The 20,262-nt window shown below is 37.0% G+C and overlaps 1 long non-coding RNA gene across 1 annotated transcript in view; it reads right to left on the bottom strand.

Moving 5' to 3' along the window:
- The window catches only part of LOC102159168 (uncharacterized), a 42,571-nt gene extending 22,877 nt beyond the window's left edge, over positions 1–19,694 (bottom strand). The window contains exon 1 of the long non-coding RNA XR_304111.3: positions 19,608–19,694. This is a non-coding gene — a long non-coding RNA (uncharacterized LOC102159168). The remainder of the gene's footprint in view (positions 1–19,607) is intronic.
- Positions 19,695–20,262: the final 568 nt, after the last annotated feature.

Below are 20,262 nucleotides of genomic sequence, written 5' to 3'. Positions count from 1 at the left end.
ATTCAGAATTTACCATTTGACATTCAATATATACTTTAAATATGACAATGAATTTACAAAACTCTGAACTGGCTAAAAAGAATATGATTCTCAATGGGCTAGAAGGAGCAATTACAAAATTTTCATAGTTATTAAGGGTTGTATTTATACATTTCTACCCCAAAATTGAACTGCATAGATGAGAATAGCATAACTAATGTTCATTGCAGTACACCAAAGGTAGTAAATGAGATTTTTAACAAAGTCCTCAAGTTATAATTGTTTATATCCTCTTTGTAGACAAATTACTCATTAGCAATTTGTATTAGAAAATACAAATTTCTACAAATTAACAATTTAAATTTAAAATTCTAATTGAATATTAAAACATATGCAAACCACTAAATATATTTTTTCATATTTAGATAATGGAGGCTGCTGTAAATTCTTAATGATTAAAATTTTTGAAAAGCAGAGATAAATAAATACAGGTATGTTCATTTGTTATGTTTACTAATATGCCTGAAGAACCATGTAAATTATTGCAGTAATATCCACTTACTGTGAAGTATCTTGCCTTTTTGAAAATAATATGTTGTATTGAAAATTATAGTGGGTAATGAAACAGTACAAATTTTAAAAATACATATCATCAGAAACTCTAAAGAAATTAAGGCATGTTTAAACTGCTTTTTCAAAAATGTTACTGCTATTTATCCCATACTCCATATGTATAAAATTATAATAATTTACATCTATAGAATTTAGATTTACAGTTTAAATCTTCACCTCTAAGGACACTCATAAATTTAATTAAATTACTGTTGCTACATGCTTACTTAAACAAATCCACGTGTTGTGTTTAGTGTAACAGAGACATAAAGGCAAATCTCTGTTTCTCTGGATTATTTCTCTCCTTTTGGACAAAGTATTACCAAAATTTAAAAATAATGTTAACATTTGCTTCCTCTTGAGCACCTAAAATTTGTCATTCTTGAGTTGCTTTAGGATAGTCTAACATGTAAATTTTATCATTTTTTAAAAGAGAAAAAAAATCACCTCCAGGCAGTCACCTATTAATATTCTGCCTTAACTAAGTGGATTACAGACTTTGAAACTAAACCTGAACACATCTTCAAAAGGTGCCCAAGCTTAACTATCTTGTCCTATAAATGTGGAAGGCGCTCTGACAATAATTGGATCTCCCTAATACCCATATGGATTCCAATATTGCAGAAAGGAAATGGATTGTAAATGTTGGCAACCAAGATGAACTCTACTTCCATATGTATGCTTTACCAACCACAGGATTTGGAATTCAAACTGTTGTTACAAACCATTTTTTGCTAATTAGAAGTGTCTTCATTTTTCACCTTCACAAGTAAAGTTGCAAAAAGCCCAATGTTCGCCTTGCTTATCTCAAATTCCCATTTGGCAGGCAATGTGAAAACTAACTCCCAAAGAGCTGTCATATGCCTCGAATCTCCAGCTTGGCTCAGCTACTAGCTTTGACCTCAGGGAATTTTCATGTGTGACTCTTCCTGTGGTTTACCTCTGAGAGTTCTCTATAAATTGAAAGAGAGCAAGAGGATGGGTAAAACAACAGCTCAACAAGCCAGGTTTATTTTAAGTGGTACACAAAAACAATTCTCTTGCAGGACCAAGCTGTTCCAACTTGGTCTCAGGTAATTACACTTAAACAAAGTAATTCAGGAAGAGCAAGGCCAATTAGCTTAACAATTAAAAGGTGTGCTAACAATGCAACACGCACTCAGAATTAACGCCCACAAATGTTTCCCTAGACATCGCATCAATCAAAGTGTAAGAAATATAGATCTCAGTGACTATGCCCTCATTGCCATCACGTGCCATCCCCCACCATAGGGGCTAATCATTTCCTGTTTATCTTACTGCATTACAGGAATTCTATCTTACCTGCCTCTTTGAAAACAGGCCAGGATGACTGGACTAAACATAAAGAAAACCTAAAATTCAGGCTTTAACTAGTAAAAACTACAAATGATGCATTTCTAGATGCCAGCCAGATCTCAATATTTGAACTGTATAATGTGTTCTTTCCATGAATTCTTCTGGAACATTTTTAGTTATTGCTGAATTGGTAGGAGTTTCTGTTTTCAACTGTAGGGTGGTAGAGAGCCAGAATCTGGTGAGTAAGCTCCCTGCTTTAAGTTCCAGCTCGGCCATCTACTAACTTTGGAAAACTGAATTAAATAACCATTTGTGTGAGCCATTTGCCTCTTGGCCCTCAGATCTATTTCCTGCTCTGTTCTTATTCTGCTTTTCTATCACAGGGAACTACATTTCCCAGGCTCCTCTACTTTGTGATTTCTGGGCAAGTGCAGCCTGTGGGAGAAACTGTAGGAGACTAGAGGACAGAAGGAAAAGAAAAGAGCCTGGAGTTTCTCTGCCTTCCTCTCTGCTCCATGTGGTCTTGCTGGCAGATTCTGTGCCTCAAGGTCTTACTTAGACACTCACCCCCTGGGCTGCCACAGGGCAGACCAACTGTGGTTCTGCAAAGCAGCCCCAAATCCAGACAAAGATACTAAAGTACTGCTAGAACTGGGATAGCTTCTTCTCCCATTATTTCATCAATTTCCTTCATTAAATTTCCTCCTTTGGAGTTCCCGTCATGGCACAGTGGTTAGCGAATCCGACTAGGAACCATGAGGTTGAGGGTTCGATCTCTGGCCTTGCTCAGTGGGTTAAGGACTCGGCGTTGACGTGAGCTGTGGTGTAGGTCGCAGATGTGGCTCGTATCCCGCATTGCTGTGGCTCTGGCAAAGGCCGGAGGCTACAGCTCCGATTAGACCCCTAGCCTGTGAACCTCCATATGCCACGGGATTGGCCTTAGAGAAGGTAAAAAGACAAAAAAAGAAAAAAAATTTCCTCCTTTAGAATTACATGGAGATATTCCTCTTTCCCTGAATGGGTCCTGATAGCTACAGGTATATACCACTGCTTCATGCCTCCTCTGTAAAGGGGAGTTAATAATAATAATAAGGAACCTATGGAGTAATTGTGAGAATTATTAATGCAGCTGTTCTCAAGCTTCATGGTGCCTCAGAAGCACCTGAACAATTTGCTACAAGGCTGATTTCAAGGCCTCAACCTCAGAGTTTTTGATTCATTAGGTTTAAAGCTTCCCCCCCACACACCCCCAAGTTTTGCATTTCTAAGAAGTTCCCAGGTGATCAGGTAGTGCTGGTCTATAGACCATGCTTTGAGAACCACTGTGTGTGTAAAGTGCTTCCCTCATTATAAGTAATCAATAAAGATCTAAGAATTAATACTGACTGTCATAATTTTCTTTTGTCCTTCCATCTATGGTTGTGGTCAGGATTTGAAGAAATTCTCAAATTTAGAATAGACAAATGAATCTGAATATAATGAAAGAAATTGATGTATATGTATTTGTGTCATTTTATATAGGATTGTTGTTCAAAAGTTTTCTTTTGAGTGTGGTTATCATTTATATCCCCTTATATAAATGGACAGATGAATAGAAAGAGAGAGAGAAAGAAAGATAAAAATATTTCCTCTTGTACATACTGAACATGACTGGTGAAATTCCCATATTTAATAGAGTCCTTTTGTTGAAATTAAGACTTGTTTAGATTATATGCAAGCAAGAATTTTCTTTCCTACTAAAGAATGTATAACTGAATTTTTAAAAAAAGTTTGTTATTTGATGTGTGACCTATTGCAATATATAAAATAGCATGTCACTTTAAACAACTTAATATATTGTTAGTAATAAGTATTATATAATTCACTACTGTATAGCTATGCTAAAGTGGATTAATCAGTCCTAGAGGCTGAGCATATCTTGGACCTGAAACTTCAGTTTCAAATACAAAACAACCATCTAGCGTTGCTGTGGCTCTGGCGTAGGCCGGCAGCTACAACTCCGATTAGACCCCAGCCTGGGAATCTCCATGTACCGCACATGCAGCCCTAAAACGACAGAAGACAAACAAACAAACAAACAAAAGAAACAACCGTCTTACTTATATTTCTCTAAGTATGAAAAATCCCTTATACTTCCCTAGCTAATCAAATAAAATTGATTGACATGGGGATACATAAAAATACAACTCTTTTATATGTTTATATATCTAGATATCAATATCTTTGCCTATCTTATACCTCTTTAAAATGTAAAGAAGGCTTAAAGATTTATGAAAACCAATCTCATAGATTTCTTTTAGATTTGGGGGATTTTCTCCCATTCTAATCTTTACAACTGACTCACCTATAACTAATTGACAGAAGTGGTTTTTTTTTATTTCTCTTTTTGCCTTTTCTAGGGCCACTCCCACGGCATATGGAGGTTCCCAGGCTAGGGGTCAAATCGGAGCTGTAACCACTGGCCTACACCAGAGCCACAGCAATGCAAGATACGAGCCACGTCTGCGACCTACACCACAGCTCATGGCAATGCTGGATCCTTAACCCACTGAGCAAGGCCAGGGATCGAACCCTCAACCTCATGGTTCCTAGTCAGATTCATTAACCGCTGAGCCACGCTGGGAACTCCAGTTTTTTTTTTAACTTAAATTTTATCTCAAAGTTTTACTTAAGATTTTTACTTTAAGTTGTTTTTCCTAAAATCAAAGTTTTGTTCCAAAGCATCTATATGCTTTTAAAAGAAACAACTCTTTTCTGGTTTATGCCCTAATATTTCATTGATTTATATGTAAAATACAGAAAGGATGAAAGGCTTTAAAAACAAGTGTAACTGAACCTTCTCACTCATACGGTTCAATTGGCAAGAGTAGGATGGTATGAATTTACCATCATGTAGTCCAGACACTAGTGTTAGTGGCTGTATTAGTTTTCTACTCTTATGTAACAAATTACCACAAATCTAGTAGGTTAAAACACCGTGTACTTGTTATCTCATAGTTTCATGAGTCAAGAATCTGGAACAGGTCAACTGGGTCCTCTCCTCTGCTCAGGTCTTAAACAGCTGAAATCAAGACATGGATTGAAATCATCTATGTTTTCATCTGGCATCTCAACAAGAGAGAGGTGTCATTCCAAGCTACTTGAGTGTTGACAGGACTCATTTTCTTGTGGCTATATGACTAAGTTCACTGTTTCTGCTGTCAGCCAGGTATTGCTCTCAACAGCTGGAGGCCACACATTATCCCTTGTCACCTAGATGCCTCCAGAAGCAGTTCAGTCATGGCTCTTTGCTTCCTCAAGGCCAGTAGGAGAGACTCTTATGCTTTAAATCTTCCCCTTCAGGAAGGTCCAGCTCCTTTTAAGGCCTCACCTGATTAGGTCAGGCCCACCCAAGATAATCTCCATTTTGATGAACTAAAAGTTAACAGATTTAAGACCAATCATATCTGCAAAATTACTTCATTTTTGTCAAAACCTAGTCATTGGGATGAAATCTATCATGGGCATAGTCCTTCCCATAGAGAAGGGGAAGGGATTACACAGGACATGTACACTAAGGGCTCAGAATCTGGGGGTCATTTCAGAAGTGTGCCCGCTGCAGTGTCTATGAGCATGAGTTATATTTACAGACCTAAGGGGCATAATAAGAGTGGTTGAGAACTGGCATTCTAGTTATATTTCGATGGCATTGTTGATTTCTTATGGGACACTGATAGCCATGTGCATAACTATCCATAATAGTTATCAAAGACTCCCAAGAAATTCCCACGGAGATCATATTTTTATGTTAAAATATTATTTTAAAAACCAAAAAAGCTAAAATCACTGTTTAAAAGATACAATAAATGGCTAATGGAGACATTTTAAAAAGTACTTTATCTCTGTGTTATTTACTTAATTATGTATCCCTTTACTAGTATCTTTCTTTTACATAGGCAAATTACTGAATACTCTGAACCAAGGCTAGAAACATTTTTCCCCCTCCATGCTAAGTTATACTCACACCCACCTCCCCAGATAATTGAATGAAAGTAAGTGGTAAATTCTCTAATTTAGGTAAAAATCAACAGAATCTCTCTCTCTGATCTTATGATTCTCACTAGTTAAGGAAACTCTCCCTAATATAACTGCTCAGCTGTTCTCCCTCATACCCCTAATCTATGCCTTGTCTTTATGAACTGATTTTTTATACTACATGGATTTGTGACCATAACTTATGGAATGATCCTCCCAAAGCTCTGGAGATAGATGTATCAGAACAGCTACAAATCCCAGACAGAGTGAGAACCTATGAAATGTGGGAGCCAGGTTGACCTGGCTTCGAATTTCAGCATCACAAATTTAACTGACTTTAAAAACTTAATCAATTTGTCTGAATTTCAAAACAAGGCAGTTAGACCCAGAGTATTGCTTAGAAATGGTCTATCAAATATTTAATAATTAAATAAAATTTATTATATTTTCATTCAATTTTATTTTTAAAAGAGCCTATTTCCTGCTAAAAGTATATATTTGTGGATGAACACACACACATACACATCCATGAAGCACCCAGAGTGTGGTTCATGGACCACTGGGCCCATGTGAGGCTTCGGTGCAAAAGAAAAAGAAAAATATAGTAGTAAATACTGGGCAAAAACTACATGTTCTACAGTGATGGAAGAATCATGATGAGCATTTGCAAAATAAAGCTCTGATATGTCTTCCAGTCAAGATGAGTGTTTACGATTTTTTCTAAAACTTGCTAAAATTCCACAGGACAAGCTTTGGGAAATGGTTTAAAACAATTTTGAATACATAAAGCCTAATGGTGATTTATACTGAGTTTTCTCACCAGAACTAAGAAAGGAGATATAAATGGGAAGAAATAGAGTCACTACCAGTGATAAACAAAAGGAAGATATGGCTTTGATTTGCATGCATGGCAAGAGGTGATCATTCTTACTGTCTTTCAGTGATAATAAATATTGCCAATGACATTAAGGGTAATAGATTATTAAAGAAAAATAAAGTGTGATTGCCATTATCTAAACATACATTGCAACATGTTTTGGCCCAATCTTACTGCAGAAAAGTCTAGAATCTGTGCTATGGAGCCAAAAAGGAGGGGCCAGGGGGCTGGGAAGTGAAGATCTGTACCTCCAGCAGTAAAGCAAAGGAAAGAACTGTAAACATCATTTTGAATAATTAGCATTATGCTTAGAGACTAGTGAATAGGAATTGGTGAGAAGAAGGCTAGTAGAGAGGAAAATAAAATCTCAGTTATATGACAGAAGAGGAGGGCAGGCCAACATTTCATAGAGTGGTCAGAGGGGGTTGGACCGCAATATTAAGGAAAAAAAGACCTTGTTTCTATTGTCCAAAGCTGTCCCCTGGGGTACAATAATTCAATGCAGTGGTCTCCTACTGCTGAAGATAAACATGCCACAACATATTCAAGGAAAAACAGAGCAAAATGAAGTTGCTTAGCTTATCCTGGAATAAATCTAATTTCAGACACTTTCCTTGCTATGCTCCAGGCCAAAAAGTGGGAGAGCCCCTTTTACCTTCATTCACACTTCTGGCTGCTTGCTGCAGGGTAAACTAAAACTAGCAAAAAATGATAATCAGCTGAGTGATCTTATAGACGTTCCTAACTTTCCAGAACCACAATTTTCCATGAGTATTATGTATCTCTTTAAAGTCACTTGTAAACTCCAATGTACAAACATGTTCTGTTGTTATAAGTTTGGCATACCTTGTTATTTGACCTGGGCAGTCCTGGACCCTACTCACTGATTTGAACTTTGTTTGGACATTGCTGCCACCTTTGGTCAATCCAATTTGTTACTACCCCCGAAACATGATATAGTGGATAGATAATTGCTTCCAAAAAAACCAAGAGCATAGGCTTAGTGCTTGAAAAAGCTGAGCTTTAGAGATAGGGAGTCTCTTTCCAACCTGGTGGTTCATCTAATACATGATGACTTAAAGCTTAGGTTTTCTGATGACACAGCTTATGTTCCTTCCACGGCCACTGTGCCTAAGGAGGAGTCAGTAATGATAAATACCAGTGTTATGTGTAGTCCTTTGAATAGCACATTAAAGACAGGCTATGTTAGCGTGTCAGTGTGGACCTGAAGGAGATGGAAATGAAGATAGGCCTGCAAGGTAGATACTCCACAGAGAGCAGAGAAGATGACATTTCTTGAAATGGAAAAAGCCTTTAATGGAAGAGTATTTAAGGAGACTTTCTTCAAGATTTGTGAGATGAATGGTGGAAAATCATTATCAAGAATTAAAAGAATTTAAAAAATGATGGCCTTTTGTTAGTGGACACTCACTATATGCCAAGTATTATTTCATGTATTGCCCCCTCCCATAACCCCATGAGAGAGGAATTATTATTCTGATCTTACAAGGAAGGAAACTGAGGCTCAAAGAAGCTCATGGTTACACTAATAGAGACTTTTTTAAAAGAAACACATAACATATTGGGTGTTAGATGCTGTTCTAAGTGCTTTACAAATACAAAATAAGTTACCCTTGTAGAGTGGTTATGAAATAAGTATTATTATCCCAAGTCTACAGAGACATTTCCAGTAGGTGGTAGAGTCAGAATCTATGCATTTAATCACTGTGTCATCCTGCCTGGTAAGTATCGAAGCTGGAATGCACATTTGCCTCAGTCTGATCTCAGTGCAGAGGCTCTGAAAAACTAAAGTTTACTTCATTCCTTATTTACAAAAGTCTATATATATAAATGCTATCAAAGAAGGATGAAAAGATTGATTTAGATGATATATGATTGGAATGCTTTTGTAGGTAAATGACAAAATATTTTGACACTATGTTTTAAAATTAATCACAAATAGACTCCATGTTGTACTCTGGTTCATGTAATAATAATAACTATAAATTATGATTGCATGCTTACAATGTTTTAGTTACTATGCAAGTATTTTTGTGTTTTTCCTCAATTAGTTCACACAACAAACTACAATAGGTACAACTTTCACCATTTTCCACATAAGGAAACTTAGACAAAGGGAGCTTAAGTAATCTTCCCAAGTCACATAGTAGTAGTAATTGGTAAATTTGTGCCTAAACTTAGGCCACATGACCCCTGAGCCAACATCTCTAAACACCTAACCTATAGATGGTCATGACCTTGAGTCTCTAAGGTGTTTGTGCCCTTTGCCTCTGTGCATCAAATTCGCAAAGCCAGTACACCCCTTTCTCTCACCCTCCTACACACATACTCTTTTAATTTAATGTTTGTTCCAGCAAATGATTCTCCATGGCATTTTTCAATCAAAATACATGAAAATACATCAATGAGTAGGGAAAAGGAAATTTATATATGATGTGAATGAAACCATGGGCATTTTCTGTTTGGAACTGAACCTCCAGAAAATAACCATAAAGAAAGTAATATTTTGCAATTCATTAGCCCAATATTTTCATGTTTTCTGGGTCTTAAAGGGTGGTGGAATCATATTTTTGAATTAAAGGATATTTTCCAAATATCAAGCACATCATTGGTATTAATTAGTATGGGTGTATAAATATATACGTGTGTGTATACTTACACACACATTACATGTATAAATACATATATATGTGTAGAACATATAGAATATATACATGTAGAACAAAGGGAAGGGTATAATTGAGTTTGTTGAAGGTCATGTGCAAATTCTCCATTTCTACTTACACATGACGCCTTTTTTTTGGTTTAAATGTATGTTGTTTTGAATACTCAGTAAAGACAAATCTTATTTTAGTTCTATCAATAGTTCTAAATGCCACATCACCACGTGAGCTCTGAGTTCATACATGAGAGGGAGCTGTGTTCTCTTGTCTTTGCTTCCTAAGAAGTATCGCGGTGGTGAAAGAAACTAGCCATGGAGTAGGTCTCTCTTTTGTACTCTTCATCGTTGCTAAAACACATTAAGAGCCTCTGAAAATTCTATGCCATGTGAAAAAGGAGAGTAAAGAAGTTATTAGGGGACAAGACTGGGAAAAGAAGCTGAAGGTTAAGATGATGATAAGAGAGTTGGTAAAGGAAAAAACCATGTAATTAACTCTGCAATTCAAGAGCACCGCTTACTCTGGCAGCAGAGGAAATCATGTGAACATGAAATGAAAATAATAAGATTAACTGAAATACTTTTTTATTGCCATTGTGTGAACTGTTTTAAAGAAAATTTCATTTTCCTGGAAGTTTAGGTGGAAAAGTTGAAGATTTATAGGGAATACCATCTCTGTTTCTATCTCTATATGCCTGTTTATTCCTGCTTGCTTCTATCCAAGAAAACTCTGACACTGAACAATGGGTTCCGCAAACTTCTTACAGCGTAAGTTTTTTTTTAATATAAAAATACAATAATCCAACAACAGAGCAAGACTGATGAGCTGTCAAAGGACAGGAATCACACCTCCTCTTTGCTCCTGGGATTGAAAACTGTTCACTTTCCCTGCATCTGCTCCCGCCCAGGCAGTCAGATTCTGCCCCAATCCTGGTGTGGAACCTGAACCCTTCATATATTCAAAAGTTGCTTCATTCTACCAACGTTTCTTCATAATTGATAATGTGTCTTACATGGCATAAATGATCAGTGCTTACCATGAATTGCTTTTATTTCATCAAATTGCATCTTAACGGATCGAGAAGTTTGGATAAAGTCATTTCCATTATCTGATCATCAAAACACTTATTTTTATTAAAAACAAACAGATTTATAATCCAGTGGTTTCTATTTCCAGAGCTGAGGTCCTGTGCACATTTCAAGGGCCTGTGCCACACGGCTGGAGGACCCTGACGGACGCTAAAGTCGTGTGAGCAAAGCCATCTCATAGGCTGGGCTGTGTAGCTTGAAACCATTGCCCTGGTGAAACATTCTGACACTATGAATTTGAAGTCTCCTTATCCTGTGACTGCCAGAAAGTTAAAAATGTTAAATAATCTCTGCCTTAGAAACTCAAGTTGGCTTATTCAAGTTTTTTTCCCCCCCGTTTGAAAAACTTCTTTGTTCCACTAACGGCAAGTCTCCTGTGTTTTGTAACGTTGTTATTGAACAACTTTAATGATTTGCTGAGGACCTCATCTAGAGGTATTACCAGGCAGCTCGAGATTAGAAACGTATGGCGGTGGAGGCTCTCCTAAATAAATGAAAATATTTTATTCAGCTACCGAGAAGGGTCTCCAGAGATCAAATTAGAAGCTAGCTGTGAAGGGAGATGTTTAGGCATGCTCTGGAATTATTTATCAGCATTTTCTGCTTGTGTGAGAATAAGCAGACATTAAGTTTAAATTAAACAAAGGGGGAAAGAAAACAAGTTTTTTCAGTAATTTGACTGCTAATGATATTTCTGAATTATTCTCAGCTTAATAGTTTAAGTAATTTGCAGTGATAATAATTGTTCCTGCTAAAGCTCCAATAGTGTCAATTTTTTTTTCCTTTTTACCAAGATTAACCCCCTTTAAAACCTTTAATGGACATGTAATTGCAAATTTATTGTGGGCTTTGTTAATTTTTAAATTTGTTTTCTTCTTGACATTTCTTTTAATTTAATTTAATTTTATTACATTCATCAACAATTTGAGAAACTAACTTAAAAGTCCATTAAAAAGGAATAAATGTTCTTTATGTTGCACTTGTTTGTCTTTATTTATAATGAGGCTGAGCTTGTAGATAGACTAAAGGCTGCTTAATTATTACTTTCAACATTAATGTGCCTTTCCCATGCACTCATTCAAAATAAGTATGTTTTCAGGGTTTCTTGGAAAGAAGTAAACCGTTAACATTGGGTTGCAATCATCCCTTTAAAAAATAACTTAAAAAAAAAGACCATATTCCAAACTAACAAGTAAGTTCGTATTTAAATACCATTTAGGTGATAAAGTTGTGTTAAAAGCAATTAAACTTTGTTCTTAAAAGAAGTATGTGTGTTATCACAAATAATTGGAAATTGAAAATATTTTCATGTGAAATACAGCAGGTTAATAAACTAGAAACTAAAACCCTGAGTGCTATGGGGCTGCTTTTCATATTGAGGAAATGTAAATATATAACTAGACATTTTGTCAGTCAGTAAATTGTCTTTCTCATGTCCTGAACTAAGTCACCACATCAATCATCTACTTAGAAAGGACCAGGACTGTTAAAGCGCCCCGTGACACTGTTTCAAAAGTCAAATACCTGGTGGAAATGATACAGTGCCCCAAAAAAGGCATGTTGCATATTTAAATGTTCTGGGTTCATATTAACTATTTTAAAGGGATTTTTTTAACTGTTTGCAATAATTTTTTGATTAATTAATTAATTTTTGGTTTTTAGGGCAGGGTGCAGCATAGGGAATTTCCCCAGCTAGTTGAATTGGAGATGCAGCTGCTGGCCTATGCCACAGTCACAGCAATGCAGGATCCTAGCCATTATTGCAACCTACACCACAGCTCAAGGCAACACCGGATCCTTAACCCACTGAAAGGGGCCAGGGATGGAACCAACACCCTCAGGGATATTAATCAGAGTTATTTCTGCTGAGCCAGGACTGGAACTCCCTGTTCGCAAATAATTTCCATGAACTTATTCCACTGTGACTTTGAATAAATTGTACCTTAAATTTTTAAAGGCGTGAAAAGAGAAGGAAAAAAGTGAGCTAAGGTGAACTAAGGATTCAATGACAGCATAATTCTTTCCTGGTCAGAGGAAAAACATTCTTAAAATTAAAAAATATATATATGTACATTGAATATATATAACGAATTCCTATGTGTATGATTTGAGAAGGAGAGCTAATTTGGTGTAAATTTTTTCTTAAACTGAAATGCTACTAATGTTAATGACTTTTAAACACTTTGAAGTGACATTCTCAACCCTCTGCTAATACTCTTTCAGTGCTTGGAAATCAAATAATTACAAGATGAGGCTTTAAAACAGTCAAGAAGGCAATGCAATACTGTGAATTAAAATGAGAAAAAGGACTCAGTGACATAAGGGAATAATTCAAGTATTCATTATTAGCAAAGATATAGCAAATGCCTTAGTAGTAGTTTCTTTAAAAATATTCTTAAATATTATTTACATTTATATCTGCTTGTGTTTTTACCTAAACTGCTTAATTTTATGAAATTTCAGATGTTGATTTTTCACAAATTTTGTCTAGGAGTGATCAAAGTCCCCGAGATTCCCCCCAAAACACATATATGTATTCTTCACAACTATATTTTTGGTATATTATCTCTTTCAAAAATATAAACAATTGCTTTACAGTATTTACACAGGTAGTGACAACCACTGCCACATATTTTTTTACTTATTTCTTCTTCTTGTGTGGCTTTCCCTTTGTCTCTTTTCTTGTCATGGTTCCTAATGCTTCAGAAATTCCAACCAGGGTGTATTCTTATCATTCATGATATAACCAATGAACTATTAGGCATACCACCATCAACTGTACAGTACTGGTGAAGGATGGGGTTTAAAAGCCATTGCAGACAGCATCAGCATTCTGGATAAAAATTTAAGAGAGAAGTTTACTGGTTTTACATACTGTATATATTTCTTTTGAATCCTTAGAGGTGAGGCACTCTTCCATATGATAATCATCCTATTACATAGCTTGTGTGTTGTGCCTAATTTATGACACAGCCATCCTCTCTTCTCTATCCAGTTTCCTTATTCCACCTCTTTAACATTTTTTTAATTCTTTCTATTTTATCTTTCATTCCTTTCATCTCATCTCAAGACTTTCCATCACATCTTCCTAGAGAAAACCCTCCCTATTTCAATCCAACTGTCCATTATATCCATACCTCTGTCTGAGATGCTGAGAGCCAGCAGTCCAGCTGATTTCTGCCATTCCAACTAAATTGTCTCCAGACTCCTGTAGGCCTTCATTTCACATTTTCTTATTCCAGTTTAAACCTTCCCTACTCTTCAAATATTGGGCCCATGATTTTATTTTGACAGATGAATAGATTTACACTCCATAGAAGTTAGTACCAGGGAACACTCTACATCCCACCACCAAATTGCAAACTTTCCTTTCTTCTGCCCCTCTTATTATAAAGGAGGAAGTATTTGTGGAGTTCACATTGTGGCTCAGCGGAAACAAATTGGACTAGTATCCATGAGGACGCAGGTTCAATCCCAGGCCTCACTCAATAGGTTAAGGATCCATTGTTGCCGTGACCTGTGGTGTAGGTCACAGACACTGCTCAGTTTCTGTGTTGCTGTGCCTGTGGTATAGGCCAGCATCTGTAGTTCTGATTTGACCTGTAGCCTGGGAACCTCCATATGCTGTGGGTGCGGCCCTAAAAAGATAAAAAAAAAAATAATGAGGAAGCATCTGAGTTGAAAGATAATCTCTCTAGATGTGCTCCAGAGACCCAGCCTTTCTGTCTTCTCAGAAAACTGAATCCCTTTGCCCTTTTATTGACTTCTACCCTTTGACCTTTAAATATATGGACTCCTTTTTTACCTTAAAACAATAATAATAATAATCTTCCCCCTCAAGCTCCCCCCACTTTATCATTCTGTTTCTCTCCTGGAAATGTCTGCACATAGTTCTCACCTGCAAGCTACCTCTCTTCCTCACTCCTGTTCACTCCTCCAGATACTGAAGCTTCCTCAACCCTCCAAACAAAGTACCCCCCATCAAATCACCATTGACAGGTTTAGGCTACATTTCACAGGCACTTCTCAACCCTCATCCTGTTTCATCCCTCCACACCATTTGACAACATTGACTACTCCCTCCTTCTTCAAGCAACCTCTTCTCTTTGTCTGCCTGATACTTTATTTTAGAGGTTGGCAAAGTATAGCCCACAGGCCAAATTTAGTCTGTCATCTGTATTTATACATAAAAACTGATTGCAACATAGAAATGCCCACTGTTTAGGTCTTGTCCATGACTGCTCACAGAATCTACAGTAGAATCGAATTCTTGGGACAGAGACCAGATGACTCACAAAGTCTAAAATATTTACTCTCTGGCCTTTGCAAAAAAATGTTTGTCAATCTCTGATATATTTTCATGTACTTAAGTGATCTCTTCAGTTTCTGCAACTTGGTCTCCTTACCAGGTTTCAGTTTCTTAATAAATCTTTTAAATGTTCATGTTTATCAAACTTATCAGGCAGGTCTTACCTTGTTATTAATTTACACAATCCCTCTGCAAGATTCCATCTCTGAGATTTCACCTACTGGCTGGTTTATATGTTGATTACTCCCAAATATGCATATTCAGCCCAAATATCCCTCTGAGCTTCAGAAACATAACCTACTACAAATGTCCTTCTACTTAGATATCTTTTAGGCTTCTAAAATTCAACAAACCCCAAACTGAAGATACCGTCTGGCCCACTCTCCAACCTGCTCTTCATCTTCTGTTTCACTGATGAGTTCCATTCAGTTAGTTGAGTCATAAACTTAGGTTTATTAGTTTATTGCTCATAAACTAATGATTTCCTCTTGCCTCTTGTATCTAGTTTACCAGACCATGCTTCTGGTTATCACGATACTATAGGTCATCTCCATCTCTAACATGGATTATTTCAAAAGCCAACTAATGTCCAATCTCTCTGTCCAATCTTTTCTGTCCCAGCATGTTCCCGACTCAGCATACACTCCCTTTTCTCCCCAATCTACCCACATCCTTCTATGTTACACACACACACACACCCTTTAGTTGGTTAACTCCTGATTTGGGCTTCTGTTTTCATCTTCAAATATTTCGCTATCCCCACAAATCTCTCTAGACTATGTTACTGTCTCTTTTTATGTTCCCCAACTTCTCCATGCTTCATCTTTTCCTATTTTTTCACATTTCATTCCCTGTACTATATATCTAAGCCCATGACATGTCAACCTTCTTCAATATGGTCTGTTCAACAGGCTGCACAACATCTGGTTTAAAGTAATCTTAATTGAATGAATGAATTGTAAGAACCATTCATGCCTAATATGCTTTGTGAAAGAGGTAAGGAGTTTTAAAACAATTATTATGAGTAATCTTTAAATCTTGCATTCAATCCTTAAAATAGAAGAAAACATGTGTCATTTGATGCCATTCATCAAAATGACCAGTTCTGAATGTAAGGGATGCTGGTCTGTGTCTGTTACAGAAGAAATACCTTTGCTCCCAGATCCTCTGCTCTTTGTCAAGGCTTATATACAGGGCTTTTGTGTACACAAAAGAGTGATTATCTGTTTTGCGAGGTGCTGCTGATAAATATGATGTTGTGAGAGAAAAATGTCAGCAATTATAAATTCGAAAGCAATAAATTTGCATTTTCCAAGTATCATGGCTGTGTATAATCACTGTTTAACATTTTAAAATATCATTGTCTTTAATGTATTTTTATAAAGGAAACATTGTTTTACTAATTTTATAAGTATAGCCAGTTGATCAGTTGCTATACTGTATGACCTAAAGTCATGGGGGATATTTAATAAAAAATAATTTATTAATCAGTCAGAAGGGTCAACAAGAATGGATTTCTCCTCTGTATAGGAAACTTACATGTTGTTATATTAACACTTGTTAGCCAAATGTTTTTCCTTAAAGCGGAAAGAATTGTAAGCCACAAGATCCTTTATTCTTCACTGGAAAAATGCAGGCCATTTCAAGTTGGGATATAATACAAAAACATCTTTGTTTTCCCACTTTTTATAGTTTATACAATTTTCATGCCTAAACTTAAAACCTGGAGGAAGAGGGACATGTAGTGAAAACTGGGCAGACTCTTAGCAGTAACCAAGTGAATAGATCTCCTGCACAGCTTCTTATTGATAATGAATTCTCCACTTACTAAGGGAGACAGAGTGAAGCATTTCTTGGCAAATTATATACTCTTCTGAGCTGCTGCCAAATGAAATACTTGAACAAGTGCAATTCCACATCCTACGCTTGATGTGAGTCTAATGTCACTATATTTGGAATGAAACATTGCTCAGAAGTTGGTAACAAAAAATGTTTTTGTTTTTAACAGGTCTCAACTGTTTCTCTTCTCTCTCATTTCTTGCAAATACTATGCCCCAGATTCTTATGGGAAGAATCTGAAGAGAATCATTTTCCATTTCCACATTGTCTTTGTGAGCAACTAGGTTAGAAGTATCTACTAAGATAAAGCCCCTAGCTCTGAAACATATTTTATCATTATGGTTTTTAATTCATAGAAGACATTTCAAGAAATGTTTTGTATCCTAATGACAGAGAAAAGGAAACAAAAATTCATCACATTAATTTCATGTTTCTGCCAGTAGAGTCACAAAGCGTTTTGAGAAATCCGGGCACAGTGGGTGTGCCAAGAGAGAGCTTCAAAGTAATGGTGTCCCCATATTTATGACAACACTCAAACTGTTGCCAGTCTGACTTTTCTTGTACACTGATTGTGTCATCCCAGTCTTCACTTTGGAAAAACATCACCTCTTCCTCTTTCCTGTTCCAAAAAACTGAAATTATTTTGTTTGGCTTTCAGAGTTCCTATGCTCTTACCTAAAGCAGCCCTTACTTCACCCTCACAGAACTCCTCAGTGCCCCAAAACATGTCACAAATTTTAGGCAGAGGAGGCCAATATGGAAGAAAAAGTAAAAGGAAAGTAGATGTGGTACCTAACCATAACCGGAAATGTGTGAATTTAGGAAACAAGGATATTTGAACCTAATCCCAGGTCAACCAATTTGTAAGATTAAGCCCTTCTATAGAAAACGCCATAACTATGGATATGACAGTATTAAATGAGGCAGGCACTGCTGCTAGGTACGTAAACAGCCATCCCAAACCCTTCACGTGCTGGAAATGCTGACCACTCCCTTTTCCAGACCCATTTGCAGCAAGAGGAGGCTATGCAAACAGTTCTAGCCAACAAGATACAAATAGAAATCTGTCAGCTCACGCCAAAGCTTTTGTTCTCCTTTTTCTAAAGAGAGATGTCACTGGCCTCCCCTTTCTTTATTCTTGCCTTGAACATGGAGACAATACCTGGGCAGGAGTAGGTATATTTTGACCATGAGATGACATGCTAAGAATGAAAGCAAAACAGAATGACAGAAAGGGACATTTATTATCTTATTGAACTGCTACAATAGCACTGAATGGTTTATCCCCAGACTTCAAATTACATGACAAAACATAACCATTTATTGCTTAATGACCATAATTCAGAGTTAGTTACTTGTAGCCAAAGCATTCCTAACTGACACAAAGCACAACTATCCTTCATTAAAGGCATACTTTGTGACCTGGTAATTTTTTTATAGCACCCTTAGGACAAAAGAAACATTTAACAGGTTTCATTTTTAACTAGTTAAGTCCCCAAACTTAATGCATGTTTACATCCTAACAACTTAGTACTTATTGGGCGTAGCACAGCTTCTCAAACTTTAGAATCAAAAGTTTGAATCCAAAGATAATGAATACAGAAACCATCATTTTCTTTTCCACGTGGAATTTTGTGTGGCATTTTATTGTTATTATACTAACAACTGAAAATCCAGGTTCACAAAGATATGATATCAGTGACCTATAACTTTGTAACAACCTAATTCAAACTTGTGAAATATTTTGAGATAGCAATTTGTACAGTGACCAACTGATGTCACCATATTTCCTTCAATAGTTATCCCCTTTACCTTTGTGAGTTTGCCTTGATGTGCCATTTGGGAACCACAGCCCTAACTCATAGAAATGTTGTCATGGGAAAAAAAGAACAGAAATTCAAATAATAAGTGTACACATAGTAGGTGAGCAAAAAATTGTAACTGCAAAAAATTGTAACTGCAAAAAATTGTAACTGCAAAAAATTGTAGTATGATTCTTGTCAATTTTTGGACACACCTTCATGAGGGTCTCTCTATTAACAAACAATCCCAATCTCCGAGAATAGAAAATACACTGTTCCCTGTCATTCTGTACGTGAACAATATATGGAAACAAACAAGATGCATCATAGTTGATGGATTCCACATTATGCACAAACGCAGATACATGTCAAGGTAAAAGTGAAAGCAGCTGGGAGACAGGGACCCAGAATGGCAAAATAAAATACAATACTACAAAGATATTATTACCAGAGTTCCTGTCACGGCTCAGCGGTTAGCAAACCCAACTATTATCCATGAGGACTCGGGTCCGATCCCTGGCTTCACTCAGTGGGTTAAGAATCTGGCGTTGCTGTGGCTGTGGTGTAGGCCAGCAGCTATGGTTCTGATTTGACTCCTAGCCTGGGAAACTCCATATGCAGTGGGTGCGGCCATAAGGAAAAAAAAAAAGAGAGAGAGAGAAAGAGATACTATTACCTTAAACTACTTCACTGCTTCAACATTTCATCATAGTTTTATATTCATGAATATCTCTTGTTTGCCTGGACCATAGGAAAGGCTTGAGATACAGAAATGTATAAATTTAAAGAATGGTTCTTGGGAGTTCTCTAGAGGCTCAGAAGGTTAAGGATCTAGCGTTGTTGCTGCTGTGGTGTGGGTTTGATCCCTGGCCCAGGAACTTCCTGTATGGCTGGAAAAAAAAAAAAAAGGAATGTTTCTTACCTTTGACGAACCCACATTCAAGGATTTACTGGGTTTACTATCTCGTTGGGTTTGCCATTCTGCAATTAGTCTTTCACTCCATTGTCTTTTCTTCTCTTACTTTCCCACCTAGATTATTCTCCCATTAGAAGGACAAAATTCATAAGGGTGCTTTAAATCTCACTTACCTTGTTTGTGTCAGGCCACTCTGGATGGCTGTCCTCTTGCTCTTTGCATATCCCCTGCTCAACCAGTCCCTGATTCAGCTACACCACATTCATGTGACTGACCTTCCCTCTTAATCATAGAGCCTAATCAGGAACTGTTTGCATCCTTGCTCCCTGCCCCAGCTGGGGATTGTTCCAACCCTTAGGACAAAATGGCTTCACCTGCTAGTTTACTAAAGGAAACATCTGCCCTCGTGAGATGGTCGTTAACCTGAAGGGCTATGGGGGCATGCCCCAGCTGCTGGTTTCCCTGGTAACTGATGAGCCAATCTGATGTCAATTCTCTCTATAAATGGTGGCTTCCTTCTCCCACCCTAGTAACGAAGATTGCTGCTATGTCCTATCAGCTGCCTGCTCTACATACTGGGAGTGTTGCTTCAGGGCCCTTTGGTTCAGATGAGTAACACCCCCCTATCCAATAAATGTTTATATCACTTTTAATAAAGGCTCTTTCTTCATTCTCAAGGATAGGTAACTACAAGGCTTGCAGGCCTGTAAGGTACAAGCACACTGTGTCCTTCACAACAAAATTTGAGTGTGGGTTGCCTCAATACAGTACAACCTCAGGGACCCTATCCACTTCCATTCAATGTAAATGCTATTCCCTTCAACCTCT

This window comes from Sus scrofa, chromosome 6, assembly GCF_054392235.1.
Source record: "Sus scrofa isolate SSC_HxYL_T2T_F1_AM1 chromosome 6, Sscrofa_HxYL_maternal_Yorkshire_Landrace_v2.0, whole genome shotgun sequence".
NCBI classification, from domain to species: Eukaryota; Metazoa; Chordata; class Mammalia; order Artiodactyla; family Suidae; genus Sus; species Sus scrofa.
Note: the sequence above shows the minus strand (reverse complement) of the source record. Positions and strands in the feature narration are given on the sequence as shown.